At 40.2% G+C, this 10759-nt stretch overlaps 1 pseudogene; it reads right to left on the minus strand.

The window, feature by feature from the left end:
* Positions 8118 to 9450, minus strand: LOC100521535 (annotated as a pseudogene).

The following is a 10759-nucleotide window of genomic DNA, read 5'->3' on the forward strand; positions in this document are numbered from 1 at the left end:
AGGACTGGGTTTGTTTTTCATCCAAAATAATTTCATCACTCCCTATCATTCTTTAACTGAATATGTGCCTTTGAATAGGAGAACTAGAGAAATTATTTTGCTTAAGTAGGACATTTTATTTCATTAAGGAAATGAATTTCTGCTTCTCAGAAATTTACGACTGAACTTCAGGGTGTAGTATATACAAAATTTAAAAAGAAAAAAAAGAAGGCTATATCTGCCCTATATTTAACTTGCTTACTTTAATTTTATATTTTTCCAATTTAAGAAATTCACATTTGGGAGTTCCTATTGTGGCTCAGCAGTAACGAACCTGGCTAGTATCCATGAGGATGTGGGTTCAATCCCTGGCCTTGCTCAGTGGGTTAAGGATCTGGCTTGGATACCCCATTGCTGTAGCTGTGACAGAGGCATATGGAAGTTCTCAGGCTAGGCGTTGAATCAGAGCTGCAGCTATAAGCCTATGCCACAGCTACAGCAATGCAAGATCTGAGCCACGTCTGTGACCTATACCACAGCTCAGGGCAATGCTGGATCCTTAATCCACTGAGTGAGTCTAGGGATTGAACCCACGTCCTCATGGATCCTAGTCGGGTTCATTACCATTGAGCCACAATGGGAACTCCTCTCATTGCTTTTTGGTAATATTCCATCATCAAAAAATTTCCTCATGTCTCCAGCTTTTTATTTCCTCTTTTCAGTCTATAAACATAGTCACACATGCACAGAAGTATACTCAAATAGCCTTTGACACTCAAACACTTCCTAGATCTATTGACACAAATATTTTCACTCTTTTTTTGTTCTAAGAACTCTTTTTAATTAAATTACATGATATAGCTATAGATAGATAGATGTGTTCATATAGTGTGAAGCCCTGACAGTTGGTTTTTTCTTTTTTTGTAACAGAAATGCCTAAAAAGCTTTGTGGAGGCATCCACTCCAAAGAGGCATTCCCTTCCTACAGATAAGCACACTGCCAGCCACATGACTAAAGAGCCAGGATGCTTATCTTCACTCACCTCCCCCTTCTTATTTTAGAGATTTTTTTAAATGGTTCCACCCATAGCCAGGGGTTGAATTTGAGCTGAAGCAGTGACAACAATGGATCCTTTAACCCACAGCTCTGTGCCATAGATGGAACCCAAACCTCCACAGCAACCTGAGTTACTGTGGTTGATTTCAATAACTAATCATTTGGTCCACCTATGTTTTCCCTTCCTGAGCTTTAAATTCCCACTCTCAAGCTTTTATTTTTTAAATTTACCAATAGTGAGTTAGTGAACCCTTGGCCTGCACCCTCCCCCCTAAAAGCAGGACCCTAGGTCCCACTCTCTCTCTACCTGCAACCTTGCTATGTGGCCCCAGGTGTGCCATGTAATTTCTAGGACTTATAAGCAATAAACCTTTTTTTTTTGCCTCAGTTTCCTGATGGTTATTGTTGAAGGGTGTCTTGCAATCATAATAAAACCCACAAGGGCTGCTCCAGCCACAATACTGGCTGTAAACAGGATGAGACTGGCACACAAAACAGTATGTATACACACATGTCGTTAAAATATTCAAATAGCTCATTATGGCTTTTTAAAAAAAACCCTCCTTTCCTACTCTTGTTTCACTGTAGAAGTGATCATTTTTAAGTCTTTTAGCTGTATTATTTTTACATATAATATACTGTGAAATAATATAAATATATATATTGGTCTCTGCCCCCATTTCCTGGCACAGAGCTCCTAAGACCCTTGGTATTTAATAAGTGACACATCTTTTGTTCTAATATTTGGTCTTTGACTCCAGTTCTTGAGAGAAGAGCTTTTGAATTCCTTGGAATTTACTGGGTGATAGGAGTGTCCTGGTTCTAATGAGGTAATTCTTGGTGGGCTCTTGGATAGCTTCAGGATGGGGGCTGGTAACCAGAAATACCAAGCCATGTTTAGAAACATTGAACTTTCAGATCTAACCCCCATCGTCCAGAGAGGAGAGAGAGGCTGGAGATTGAATTAATGATCGATTGTGCCTACATGATGAAGCCTTCATAAAAATTCCAAAAGTATGGGGCTTGGGGAGCTTCCAGGTTTGTGAACACATCTATATGATGGGAGATTGGCACACCCTAACTTCACATGGACAGAAACCCCTATGCTCAAGACCTTTTCCAGACCTTGTTCTACGCATTTCTTCATCTGACTGTGCATTTGTATTCTTTAAAATATCCTCTGTAATAACTTGGCAATAGTAAGTAAAACCTTTCCTGGTCCTGTGAGCCATTCCTGCGCATTATGAAACTCAGGAAGGGGGTCATGGGAATCTCTGATTTGTAGCCAAGTCAGACAGAAGTGTCAGTAACCTGGGATTCGGTTAATGGGATTTGAAGTGGGGGGACAGTCTTGTGGTACTGAGCCCTTAACCCGTGGGGTCTGTGCTAACTCTAGTTAGTACTAAATTGAATTGAATTGCAGGACACTTAGCTAGTATTGGAGAATTGGTCAGTGTGGGGGAGAAAAATCTTTCTTCTGGTATCAGAAGTATTGCGTGTGAGTAAAGGTAAATAGTGTTTTTTCCTAGACATATACTTTTATAGTTATTTCTTGATTTATCAGTTTCAACTTTTAATTCAGAAACCAAATGACGTTCCCATTGTGGTTCAGTGGTTAGTGAATCCGACTAGGAACAATGAGGTTGTAGGTTCGATCCCGGGCCTCGCTCAGTGGGTTAAGGATCCGGCATTGCCATGAGCTGTGGTGTAGGTCACAGACGCGGCTCAGATCTGGCATTACTGTGGCTCTGGCGTAGGCTGGCGGCTACAGCTCCAATTGGACTCCTAGCCCGGGAACCTCCATAGGTGTCCAGAAAAGACCAAAAAAAAAAAAAAAAAAAAAAGAAACCAAGTGTGCTGATCAATATCTATTTGCTCCTCTAGATCTAATCTCTGCTTCTCTCTGCTCTGTTCTTTGCCCTGGGACGATGACCTCTAGCGACTGGATCACCAGAGCCCCCTTGAGCTTTTCTTAACATTTGCATTTTCCCAATGTATATATAGGCAGGAGATCTAAGATTAAGGAGCAGAGAAAAGTCAGGTGTTTATTTCCCCTCCCTGTGATCCTTCCCTGCCAGATTACACTTTAATAGTGGCTGTGTTCCCCTACTGATGGCCAAAACTCTTTGGGGGGCCCCTTCCCACAGTTACACATCTTGCCAGTTCCAGTAAACCTGCTCTCTCTCTTCCTTTCTTTTATAAGACTGAGAATAGCTTTCTACTATTGTAAGTCTTTGGGTGTACCACTTCTATTGGGTTCCTTAATCCTTCCCTTAACTATAAATAATCATTTCATTAAACTCTTTTCAACTACCTTTTGAATAAGTTGTTTTATGCAGAAACCATGACTAAAGAATATTTAGCCTCTATATTTCTTACACACTTATCCTCTTCTTATTCTTTCAACATAGTTATTTACTAGTTAGGATATAGGATATAGAAAAAATAGGACTTAAAAAAATACTTTAAAGAGGTATTTGTTTACTTATTTAAAACTTATTGGAGTATAGTTGACTTACAATGTTGTGTTAATTTTAGGCATACAGCAAAGTGAATCAGTTATAAATATACATATACCCATCTAAAGAAATATTTAGGAGTTCCTGTCATGGAGCAGTGGAAAAGAATCCGACTAGGAACCATGAGGTTGCAGGTTCGATCCCTGGCCTCACTCAGTGGGTTAAGGATCTAGGGTTGCCATGAGTCGTGGTGTGAGTCACAGATGTGGCTTGGATCTGGTGTTGCTGTGGCTGCAGTGTAGGCCGGCAGCTATAGCTCCGATTAGACCCCTAGCCTGGAAACCTCCCTGGGTGTGGCCCTAAAAAGAAAAAAAAAAAAAGCAGAAAAAAAAAGAAGTATTTAAACAGAAGGAGTTTCAGGGAGTTGGTTACTCAGTTGATGAAATTCTTGGGAACCCAAAAATGGGAGGAAGTGGGGCAACACAGATTAGTATCAGCAAGAAGCAATTACCACCCCTAGGCTAGAAGGACAAAACTAGGGTGGTATTTCCGGTGACTAGGGTCCCATATCACTTGGTAAATGTTTGAACCATGGTAGGACTCTCTGGAAGGGCTACTGGAGCAAAGGAGATGCAAACACTGCCAGAGAAACCAGATGAAGCATAGAGGGTGGAGAAGAACCCTGAATTCTCTCTACTTCCTGCACTTCAGTATCCCTTAAGTGCCTCCCACTGGCTGAACATACATGGAAACCAGAGGACGAGAAAACTTGGATATGTATTTGCAGGAGTCATACCTCTGAGGTACAGAAAAATTATTCCAGGGAAATTCTGGGTCATTTAACTCTTTTATGTAGGCCACCATTTAATCCAGGCTGTAGCAAACTGTTAGATCTACTTCCAGCTGCTTCATCTTGTCCACTAAATGCCAAATCTCAGGTTAGTTTATCATTTTGGTAAATTTTACCCGATTTAATCTTATGTTCTATTTTCGGTCCAGCAAGCTTGAAATCCATTCCCACAATACTTACCGATTACTTGCTTATATAAATTAGTAAGAACTTGCAATTACATTGGATATTGGTGCTATTTCATCCCCAGATCTTCAAATTCTCCCCTGGGCTGTGCTAAAGGGCAATGTGGAGGCAATGAGTGGTGTGGTTTATTCTTGAGGAGTTGCCTTTCTTTTGCAAGGTAACTGCCTCTGTGAAGTCATAAAAAATTCTTTTTGTTTGTTTGTTTCAAATAAGCTTTATTTTTAATAGACAGAACCTGGAAACAACCTAAATGTCCATCAACAACTGTATTACAACCATACACAGTGAAATATTACTCAGCAACAAAAAGGAATAACCAACTGATATTATCCACAACAGTAAGTAATCTCAAAACAATTATGCTTACTGAAAGAAGGCAGAAAAAAATAAGCCCATACAGGGAGTTCCCGTCGTGGCACAGTGGTTAACGAATCCGACTAGGAACCATGAGGTTGCGGGTTCGGTCCCTGCCCTTGCTCAGTGGGTTAACGGTCCGGCGTTGCTGTGAGCTGTGGTGTAGGTTGCAGACGCGGCTCGGATCTTACGTTGCTGTGGCTCTGGCGTAGGCCGGTGGCTACGGCTCTGATTTGACCCCTAGCCTGGGAACCTCCATATGCCGCTGGAGCGGCCCAAGAAATAGCAACAACAACAACAACAACAAAAAAGACAAAAAAAAAAAAATAAGCCCATACAGTGTGACATTTATATAAAATTCTGGAAAATGCAAACTAATGTATTATGAAATAAAACAAATCAATAGGTTGCACATGGATTAGGGAGGGACAAGAGGAAGAGATTATTAAGGTACATGAGAAAACTTTTGGGGTAATGATATGTTCATTACCTTAATTGTTGTGTTAATATTATAGTGGTATACCTATGTCAAAATTCATCAAACTGTACAATTTAAGTAAATACAGTTTATTGTATTCCAATTATACACCAATAGAGCTGTTAAGAGATAAAATGATTCTACATAAAAATATGGATTTCCTATTTCTTTTGGAAAATCAACCAAGTTTATATTGACTTAACTATCTCCCACTTTCCATATTTGGTAGGGTTAGCTCTGTTTCAGTAGCAGCAAAAACTGGAGAACAATTAAAACCATGCCCACCTAAAGGCTGGCTGGGTCACAATACCCATCCAAGACTACAGAGAATCTCTCTTCTTTGTCCTAGGGTTCAGTGATGGCCATAAGGTCAACCACTCAGGGATGTACAAGAATCCAGGAAACCTTTAGATTTGTTTTGATACTGACCTCAGTCACATGAAATAAAGAGGTATGCAAGTTCTGAGAATTTCTGTACTTTAACTCACAGAGCCATAGTCACTTGAAATTTATGTATGCCCTTCAGAGCAGACACATAACTTCTAGTTTGCCACAACCTCCAACACCCTACTACTCAATGTTTCTGTATACAGTGTTTCTATATTGTTTTTAATCTAAAAGATACACTTTATTAATTTTTTAAGTTTTTTTTTCTAAATAAGATATAGTCAAACCTACTGTAGGATTTCTAAGTAAAACAATATTTACCAGAGCTATCTTTACTAAGTGTTAAATTAAAGCTTAAAATTTGAAAAAGTAGGAGTTCCCATCGTGGCTCAGCGGAAATGAATCCGACTAGGAACCATGAGGTTGAGGGTTCAATCCCTGGCCTCGCTCAGTGGGTTAAGGATCCAGCATTGCCATGAGCTGTGGTATAGTTTGCAGAAGTAGCTCAGAGACCCATTGCTGTGGCTGTGATATAGGCCGGAAGCTGTAGCTCCAAATTGACCCCTAGCCTGGGAACTTCCATATACTGCAGATGAGGCCCTAAAAAGCAAAAAAAGAAAAAAAAAAAAAAAAGAAAGAAAAGAAATATATCAGCTAAGTTTCCCACTAGGCCCCTATAGGGCTTATCTGCCTACCAGGTCTTAGACTTCACAGGGGCTGTGACTTCAGGGTAGGTTTTCAGAGACAGACATCGACAGTACTGGGAATGTGAAATATCCTCTGGGAAAAAGGGACTTAACTCATGCTGTTCCTGGAAGCACTGGAAGTTGTCATACCAATAGTCTTTCATCAGTGTTAGCTTAGGGCTCATAGGAAATCCTAACATTTAGGTCATAGGATAAGTACCACAAAGCCAAACAGTTATTCCTAAAAGGAATGACTTAGCCAGCATTGCCAATTAGTACAAATTAGACTGAGATCTGTTCTCTGCCATCTAGCTATTTTCTCTGAGACAGACACTTAAAGTTTGGGGCTCCCGGAAAAGGTGTTCCTCCCTTCATGCTGGCAAAGCTCATTTCTTTAAAAAATTTTTTTAATAACATTTTATTAAACCCAATAAACTCAAAATAGCATTTTAATATAAAGTCAATATAAAGATTATAAGATGTTTTACACTCTTTCTCTGTATTTTTTAATACTATGTCTTGGAAATCTAGTGTGCATTTTATGCTTATACCATATCTTAGCTTATTTCAGGTGCTCAGTGGTCACATGTGGCCAGTGCCTACCATATTGCCTAGCTATTTAGCTCAGCCCACAGTCCTAGTTTTGCTCCTAACTGTGGTAAGCAATCAATACCCTTGTAGGTGTGAAGGGAAGAAATAATCTCAGTGAACCTTGTTTCCTGAAAGCCCATTTCTTTTTTCAATCAACCTCACAGGGTGAACAGAACAGAGTAAAGTTCTTTATAAGAAGGCTTTTTCATTACGCAGAGCAGATTGGTGTGATGCAGGCAGTTGCAAGGTTGGGTGATTTGAAGGCTGGAGAAATCCATTTCAGCTAGCTCATGTGGAGTCAATGCTGTCCATAGAAAATGGAAACCTTTGGAAAACTGTAGCAGATTCTAGCTCAGATCTTTTCAGTAGGAACTGGGTCATGTTCACACTGAAACCATCAGGGGGTAGGGAATGATGATTCCCCAGTGGGTTCAGTCACTCATGAGTCCCTCCAGGAAATAGGAGAAAGTGGAAGTCTGCCTCACCTGGGTACCCTGGGATAAAACCTTGACTTCCAGTAGAAATGGGATGATTTCTTCAACAGACACTGGCTATAACAGACCTCAGGCCAAGAGAAAGCCCTGGCAAGGTTAGAAAATGTAAAGTAGTCCCTGAAAGCCTCCCACATACCTGGTACTTGAAGTTATCCCCCTGGTGTGGATATTGGATATACGAAGTTCAATTTCTGATTTTTGGCTCCATCTCAAAGGCTTCTTTTGGACTTTTTCTCTTTTATGAGTCATAGAATGTTGACCAAGGAAAAAGCATGTTCGCTGCTCTCTTAAGGCTTCTCTCTAGTGTGAAGGTTCTGGTGCTAAATAAACTTAAAAGATTCAGGCAAAGGAGCACCAAAACCACTATACGTAGGAGGCCTTTCTTCAGTGTGAACTTTCATGTGCCAAGCAAGGTGAACACATAAAATCTTGCTCTATTGTGAAGTCTCTGGTGTAAGCTGAAGCTGGAATTATCAACGAAGAATTTCCCACATTTACTTCATCTACAGGCCTTACTGTGGTGTGAACCTTTTTGTGTTGACTAGGGTGGGGATTACTGATGTAGGCTTTCCCGCAGTCACTGCACACATAAGGCCTTATTTCACTGTGAATTCTCTTATGTATATTAAGGTAGGAACTGTGTTTAAGGAATTCCCATGTTCATAGCACTCAGAAGACATATCCCTTGTCTGGAGTTTCTGATGCTCAACAAGTACATCTTTACACATAAAGGCTTTCCCACAACTGCTGCATGTATAAGGCCTTTCCCCACTGTGAATTTTCTGGTGCTGAATAAGTGCGTCTTTGCAGCCAAAAGCTTTTCTACATTTGTTGCACCGATAAGGTTTTGCTCCTGTGTGAATTCTCTGGTGCTGAATGAGGTGGACTCTTCTGCCAAAGGATTTCCCACATTCAGCACACTCAAAAGGCCTTGATCCTGTGTGAACTCTCTGGTCTATTTTGAGGCTGGAGTTGCATCCAAAACTTCTCCCACAATTATTACACTCATAAGGCACTACTGTGCCATGGCTTTTCGTGTGTAATAGAAAACAGAAGTTGTGGCTAAAGAGTTTACCATTCACTGCATTCATAAACCTTTTGTCCCTTGTGGATTTTCTGGTGAACATATTCCTCTTTGTGGCTAAAATCTCTCCCACTTTCACTGCACTGGTGATCCCTTTGTCCAGTGTGAAAGGCCTCCTCACACTCAGCACTCCTGTTTGGCTTCTCCCTGTCCTGAGTGGCGTGGTGCTGAACGAGTCCAGAGCTGGCCAAAAAGTCATCCTCACTCTCCCCAAAGGCATGGGCTTTCTCTAACATGTGGCATCTGCAGCTCTTTGCAGAGGAGGCCTGGCCTTCCATTCTAAGGAATTTCTGTCTACTCTGCTGCCTTGGGATTTGGTCAAGGTTTACACTGAACCAAAAGACTCTCCCACATGACTTACACAGATATGGTTGATGCCCAGGAGATGTTTCTTGCCACCCAGCCAGATGTAAAACTCTTTTCAAGATTGGGTCACACAAGTCACATGGGTGGCTCTTTTGGATGGAAGGACCCACCTGGATAGTTTGCATATATGATATTCTTACAGAAACAGCCTGTTCAGAAGACACATCTTTATCCTCCACACTATGACTACAACTAGGGCCAGCATGATCCTCAATCACCTCTGCCTTGATTGGAGCTATGTATACCTTGTCAAGAATACTGGGCTCACTCTCTAGCTCAGGTTGGGAAATTATATGGGATCTGGAAACTGTAAGTCTCAGGGAGATCACCAGTGCAAAGTTTTCCGGCATCATATTACAGTACAGGTGTTTCTGATCCTCATCAAGTGGCTCCCACTCCTCTTGGGTGAAGTGGATGAACAAATCCTTTAAGGTCACAGTGCTTCCAGCATTCTCCCTCTGTGCTTCTGCTTCTGCCATTGTTACAGTATCAAGGCCCTAAGAGGACATACCCTACTAGGCATAGTAAACAGAGGCCCATGGTTGTGTATGTCAGTCAGAGGCACTGAGTTTCACTTATGCTAAGCTAGAACTGGGGCATCATGGCTCCTACAAGGCACAGAGCTTAAGTCCCAATTGTGGAGGTAGGTCCTAGTTGTGAAACTGTCCTCAGCTCTATGTGGTGTGGAGAGCCAGCTGATAAGCCTCCTAGAACCAGCACTCTGGTCAACGTTTCCGGTTGAACTGGAGGCAAAAAAGGAGGGTGTGCAAATACCCTGAGGCCTGAAGTCCCGCCCAGATGCTGAGGTAAATGTGTTTTTTTTCTGATCCGGAAGGAAATGGCTGGCTGCTTTAGATTGGAGTGAGGAAAGCAGGCTTTGGCTGACAAAGATGACTTGAGATAATTTTAAAATTCATAGTTCTCAGCTTCATTTAGGTCTATCCAAATGCCTCCATTTCATATTTCATACCCTTGTTTTCAGTTCTTCCTGCATTTGAAAATAAGTGTTGATGCTGTGAATTAACTTGTTGCTGTATAATTTTTCTGTGTGTGTGCTGATCTTGTATTTAGGCATTTTTGAATTCTCTCTTTAATTCTAATTATTGTTCTATCTTGGTATGGTTATACAGGTGATCTTATCCTCTGCAAATAATATATTTTTTTAATACTTTTCAACTTTTGCATCCATTCTCAACTTATTTTTTTCTCATGTTATTTCAGTGGCTAGAACCTTTAGGACAGTGTCTATTAGTGGTGATAAAAGATTGTTTTCAAAACTTCTGAATTTAATGCAAACTATTCTAGACTTTGCATATTATGCAGTATATATCTTTGCTATTGAGATATGGTAGATACATACATGAAAGTTGTTTCCCAAAATCTTTTTTTATCATGAGTGATTGCTGGATATCATTCAGTGGTATATTGATATATATTCATTTAGATAGATTATTTTAGTGGATTAACGTTGGTAAATTTTCTTTGTGCTCCTTGCAATCTTGAGATTAAACTCTTGGAAATGATGTCATTATTATAATGATACATTGATTGTAATTTGCTGATATTCAATTTAGAATTTTTGCTTCTGTTTTTATAAGTGTGATTAATATATATATATATATAATCTTTTTGTACTTTTCTGTCTTGGGGGCCTCAGTCATTGCTAAACTCAGAAAATTAGGAATTAGCTTTTTTTCTGTTCTGTATTTTGGAACAATTTTTATATAATTGAATAAGCTTTAGAAAAGTTTGGTAGGTCTTCTATCTTTGTGATTGAAGAAATTTAAT

Source organism: Sus scrofa, chromosome X (assembly GCF_000003025.6).
Source record: "Sus scrofa isolate TJ Tabasco breed Duroc chromosome X, Sscrofa11.1, whole genome shotgun sequence".
Taxonomy (NCBI): domain Eukaryota; kingdom Metazoa; phylum Chordata; class Mammalia; order Artiodactyla; family Suidae; genus Sus; species Sus scrofa.